This window comes from Capsicum annuum, chromosome 6, assembly GCF_002878395.1.
Source record: "Capsicum annuum cultivar UCD-10X-F1 chromosome 6, UCD10Xv1.1, whole genome shotgun sequence".
Classification (NCBI taxonomy): Eukaryota; Viridiplantae; Streptophyta; class Magnoliopsida; order Solanales; family Solanaceae; genus Capsicum; species Capsicum annuum.
The window spans coordinates 167415123-167421536 of NC_061116.1; the positions used below are offsets into that span (position 1 = coordinate 167415123).

Below are 6414 nucleotides of genomic sequence, written 5' to 3' on the forward strand. Positions count from 1 at the left end.
CTTTAATAAGGACATCAAACAAAATTTACCACCGGCCCTTTGATAGACCGGTCTGCTATTAATAGTCCCATAAAGATTGGTATGGGGGCATTCAATCCAAGCTTTTTGTAGATAACAAAAGTCATTAAGTCAATGCTCGCACCAAGGTCACATAGAGCTTTTGTAAACTTATGCGTCTCGATTATGCAAGGAATGGGCGAATTCTCCTAGGTTATCTTTCTTTTCCGCAACCTTACTATCCATGGTAGAACTACACCCATGAGTGACCTCAATGGTGTCACCTTCAACAAGATTCTTTTTGGACATCAACTTTTTTATTAACTTAGTGTATCCCTAGATTTCTTAGACTGCCTCGAGCAACGTGATGTTTATTAATAGATTTCTAAGTTTTTCCATAAATTTCCTCAACTTGTCACCCTTTTTTTTATGCAATCATTGAGTGAATGGGGGAGGAACTTGGATCGTGGTATTTTCTTAACTTTGTGTCTTTTGAACCTCAACCACTTTATCATTTTTCTTGGTCTCTTTCTCATCATTTCCTTCTCGAATTTGAGGTAACACCTCTTTTGCTTTAGTCTTCGGCATTTACTCACTCAAGTCACCTTTAAAGGGCTCTTCAAGGGTTTTTTCCATTTCTGGTGACAATTTTTAGGACTTAAGCATTATTTTTTGGATTAGCAATCATGCCACAAGGGATTCCACCTCTAGGCCTAGCATTTAATTGCATGGATATTTGCCTAATTTGGGTCTCTAATTGCTAGATAAAGGTAGAGTATGACACCACAATTTGAGAGAGTTGAGATAAGTCACCTTTTAACCCATAAACTATTTTGTTCGTACCTTCTACTCTATTCAAGATTTATGTTAACACATCCTCGATCTTTAATTTTTGAGGTCGATTGCGCTTGACTCCTTGGTCTTAGCTCGATCATGAGGGGGACATAACGGTCATAATCACTCTTCGTAATCTCCAATCTCTATCCCGCTCGTGATCTATCAAACATTGGTTCCCACCTTGACTGTGATAGGCGGGGAAGGAACCCCCTAAATATTTGTTTGAATACCATATTTCCTCATCCAACTTCTTTGCCTCTTCATCATCTTCATAAGATTTTGATGTTACGGCGTTTACTGCTTTCGCGGGTACACCCATAACATGCTTTGTCAAGAGTTCAAATTGGGTCATTATTTTTGCCATGTTCTCCTACTTTTCTTCATTGTCTTTTATTTCTCATTATCAACCACAGAAATAGTAGAAGGGATCTTAAGAGCTTCGGTATCTCGGGTATGCCATCACCTATTTTACTATGACATTTCTCCTATCAATAAAAAGGCCGCATGGTGGTGCATCTTCACTATAAATCCACCCATCACATTATCCACCATTGTTTTATTTAATAGATCAAGGGCTTGATAAAATATCCCGAGAAGCATCTTCTCCGGGAACTCATGATTTGGGCATTAGTCTAATTTTCTTTTAAACCTTTCCCAAGCTTCAAAGAATGTAGCTCTATTCATTTACCAAAAATTCACAATCTTATCCTGCTTTTAAAAAATTTTAGATGGTGGAAAGTATATATCAAGAAACATGGTGGTAAGCTCTTCCCAATATGTAATTGAGCTAGTAGAAGTGAGAAAAACCATAAAATCGCCTCGCCCATTAGTGAGAACGGGAAAAAGAAAAGATGGATGGATTCTTGAGTATTGTGTTCTATGTTGAATGACTCACACACTTCTAAGAAATTATTTAAATGAACATTTGGGTCCTCATACGCTTAACCCCCGTACAACCCTTTCATTTGCAATATATGAAGCATGACACTCGTCACATGGAAAACTCTATTTCCCATTGGGAGGTGGAATATGGATTCTACTTGTTTGGCCCTAGTCCATTCTAAGAGTAAAAAGGAGAAAGCAAGTCATCTTCACACAATCTTAGTGATTCTAAGGGATAATTAGCTATTAGCCAAGTTTTCAAAGTGTGAATTCTAATTGTCTTTAGGTGCCCTTTTTAGGGAACACTGTTTTTGAAAATGGGGGTAATGGTGGACCCCCAAAAGTTTGAGACAGTTTAGAATTGGATTCAAGCTAGTTCATTGAACGAGTTAAGGAGCTTTATGGATTTTACTAGTTATTACTACAGTTTTGTCAAAAACTTTGCATCCATAGCAACGCACTTAGCAAGTTTGACTCAAAAAAAATACCATTTGTTTGGTCAGATCAACATGAAGAGAGATTCAAAAAGCTCAAGATACTCTTGACGATAGAGCCATTAGCAAAGAAGGTAAGAACTTTATAGTGTTTGGTGATTCCTTACTTTTGGATTGGGTTTAGTGTTGATGAAAGATAGGAATGTCATTTCTTATGCATTGAGATAGTTGAAGCCTCATGAAAAGAATTACCCAACCATGACTTAGAGTTGGTGGAAGTGGTGTTTGCATTAAATATTTAGAGATATTATTTTATGGTGTAAAGGGTGATATCTTCACAAACCACCATAGCATGTAACATATATTTAATCAAAGGGATTTGAATCTAAGGCAATAGAGTTGGATGGAATTGTTGAAAGATTATGATGTAACTATTCAGTATTATCCCAGTAAGGCTAATATGGTGATAGTTATATTAAGCTAAAAAGCTATAAGTAGGAGTACTTTGTCTTTCTTAAGGGTGCCCAGGATTTCTTTAGCTAGAGAGTTTACATTTTAGAGCATGCAGTTTGGGGTCTCAGACAGGGTGAAGTGTGGGATATTGTTGAGGTGAAATTAATATTTCTAGATCAGATTAAGACCAAGCAGTTTAAGGTAAAATGGTTGAATGCACTCTAGAATAAAGTGGTGCATGTGGAGGTGGCAGAAACAAATCTTGATGTGAGTAGGTTGTTGTGGCTTGGGGAAGCTTATGAGTTCCTTGGGTTGGTAATTTAATTTGTGATTTACAATGGTTGACATTATTCAATTTATTTGGGTACGACCAAAATGTATCGTAACTTGAGAAAGCTTTATTGATGGCTTGGGATAAAAAGGGACATAGTGGATTATGTTTCCAAGTGTCAAAATTGTTTGCATGTGAAGTATGAACATAAAAGACATATGGGGTTGCATCAGAGGATGCCTATACCTATGTTGAAACAAGAGCATATTACCATTGATTTTGTGTTGGGTCTTCCTAAAACCTTGGAAAAATATGACTTTATTTGGGTGATAGTTGATAACGCTTAACTTACACTATTATTTTTATGCAAGGTGGTCGTCGTTAATATAAACCCAACAAGAGTCGGGGTCATATCCACAAAGATTGCTAACAAGTTTTCAACACCTTTAGTATGTGAAAGTTAACTCGTAATGCAACTAAAACAAAACATTAAAGTAAAATTAGGAAAGTTTGGTGTAAATCTTCGTTAAAAAAATCACATAATAATACTAATGAGGGATATAACAAGTGACTAGAAAATCAAATTAAAAGAAGCCTTGGAGTTATGCTGCCTTAGGGGTCATTTATGTGCGGGTAATCAAAAGTTAATCCAAGTTTAGTTAAGGGTTTGGGTAGGCTATATTTAAGGTATTAGCATTAGACTTTCAACAAAATAATAATTTTCACTCATGGATTCTTTCAAATACCTCATGAGCGTGACAAAATCATCATTCTAATACCTCATACTAGTATCCTTATTTATAAGTTGATACTTATGAACATAGAAATCCACACAACATCCCTTTTTGTAAGATAACGCTATGAAAGAAGCTAATTAAAAGTGTAGTTCACTATTACTCATTACCCATATACCTCTTTCAAGGATGATATGGGATGCAAGTCAATTGGGGTTTTCACCCATAATTCTCAATTCTAACCTAGTGTAATAGCAAAACCCATCCTCCTTAACTAGTTATTTGGACTGACAACTAACACCCACACAAAGTTAACCACCTAACTGAACATAACCCCAAGATAAGAATTTATCTACTCATGATATTGGAGAAAAGATATATACCCAAGTTAACATTCAATGCATCTATTGAAAAGCAAAGCAAGAATAATCCAAACTTCAATCTCAAATTACAACTTAAAATCTCTTGGAAATTTACTAATAATTGTTCTTTTCTAGAATTGAAATAATTTCTTCCTACTCAAAATTGGAAAATTAGTTGATAACTGCCTCAATTGTGCTAGGGGTTTTCCTTTTGAGATTTGGAATTAGTCTCTGTAAAATTTCCATTCTACCCTATAACTTTTTTATGCCACCACAATCGTTATCACTTTACTGAATTCATAACTCATGTGATTGTAGTTTTCCTATCACGATTGCCCTCCTATTGACTTGTTGGTTGGTCGTGATCGCGACCCTCAGGCCACAATCTCAATACTTGAGGGTCGACTCCTGGGCCTGAATTTTATCTTTGGTTCCTCTTGCTATCATTTTAACTTTTCTGGCTTTGTATCAACCTGATTTCATCAAGTTCCCTGCAAGATCACCAACATTAGAAATTAGTGCATTTCAATGGATAATTAGCCTTATATACACAATTATTTCATCATAGTGTGCTTAAATTTGGATATACATGAGTGGAAAATTTTCCACTCATCAATAACAAATTGGTTAAAAAAATTGGGTCACTTCTTATTGGTTTGTGTAGACTATAACTCTCAGTAGTAGCAAATATCTACGTCAAAGAGATTATGAGATTTCATGGGTTTTCCCATACCATTATTTCTAATAGAAATGTGAAGTATACTTTCAAATTTTGGGATAAGTTATATGAGGAGTTGGACAGCAATCTCAACTTTTAGCACAACTTTTCTTCTCAAATTGATGGGCAGTTAAAAAGGATGATTTAGTGATAGAGGACATGTTGAGGACATGTGTGATTGATTTTAGTGATAATTGGGATCGTTTCTTTCTATTATGTAAGATTCATACAATAATAGCTATCATTATAACATTAATACAGAACCATTAGACACTCTATGAGAGGAAGTGCAGATCACCTATTGGGTGGTTTATGGCTGAAGAAGTTAAACCTTTACGCACCAACTTGGTAAAGGAGGCTCAAGAGAAATTGAGATTTATTCAAGCCAAGTTGTTTGCTGCTCAAAGTAGGTAGAAGGAATATACAGATGGTAAGGCAAGAGACAAAGAATTCAAGGTTTGTAATAAAGTTTTTCTTAAAGTATCTCCCATGAAGGGAGTCATAAGGTTCAACAAGAGGGGAAAGCTCAGCCCTTGCTATATTAGTACTTTAGTGGTTATTAAATATATGGGTCTTGTTGCATATAAATTATCTCTACCATGGGATTATCGAGAGTGCATCTAGTACTTCATGTCTCTATGCTCAAAGGTACAATGGGGAAGGAGACTACATCATTGAGTGCTAATCAATGCTTTTAGCTAAGGATTCGACTTTGAGGAAAAACCAGTAGTGATTCTAGATCGAGATGTTTAAAAATTAAGTATGAAGAAAAATCGTATGGTTAAGGTTCAATTGAAGCATCGTCTAGTTGAGAAATCCACTTGGGAAATAGAGAAGGATATCTGGGAGAAGTACCCTCTATTATTTGAGGATACAGGTGCTCTCTTATTTCCTTATTTCAGCCTATTTTTGTTTGATCATTCAGGGATGAATGTGGGTAAATTGGTATATATTGTAACGACCTTTCTCATTATTATGTATAATCATTTCACTAAAAATTCCATGTTAATATTCTTCTCAGACTTGAAGTTATAAATTTTTTACTAGGCTAGTTTTGAAAAAAACCATTAGAGTAAGGCATGGTCCAGGAAAATCCAGAAATAATTTAGGCAAGTTTGATGATGTTTGATTTGATTTTTAATTATCTAACATGATAATAAACTCATAGGAATTTCATAATCAAATTAGGGTAAGTAGAACTCCCGCAATTGATGAACTCCCGCAATTGATCTTAGTGTAAAGGGCATTGTTGGGAATGTCCTCAGTTTAATATATGTCACAAAAATTGAGATTTTTAGACAAAACTGGACATTCGGTCCCATTTACACTGCAATAGCAATGTCCGTGCCGCTATAGTAATGTGTCACTATAGAAAAAATAATCCCCATATATGATCGATGTAGCAGCAGATGGTGCTACAACAACGCCGTTATAACAACGAAAGTTCCAGATTTATGCTTAAAATTCCCCAAAATAACTTATTTTCTTAACTCTCATTTCGTGGCAAAGGAGGGACAATTTTGGGTTATTTCCACCAGATTTTCTCTGTTAGGATTCGTTAAGGTAAGGATTTCATCCTTGTTATATAGTAATTCTTAATTTAGCTTTATAATTTCTACAGAGTTCATGGAGGGTTTTATCATTAGTTTTAGTTATTTTCTAGATAAAAGGAGAGAATTAAGTAATGAGTTAATGGATTATGACTATTAATGGTTAATTAGCCTTG

General features: G+C 35.2%; 1 non-coding gene across 1 annotated transcript; it reads left to right on the forward strand.

The window, feature by feature from the left end:
* Positions 1–1444: 1444 nt before the first annotated feature.
* LOC124899884 lies at positions 1445–1550 on the forward strand. The gene has a single exon (XR_007057447.1). It is a non-coding gene; the product is annotated as a small nucleolar RNA R71 (small nucleolar RNA).
* Positions 1551–6414: the final 4864 nt, after the last annotated feature.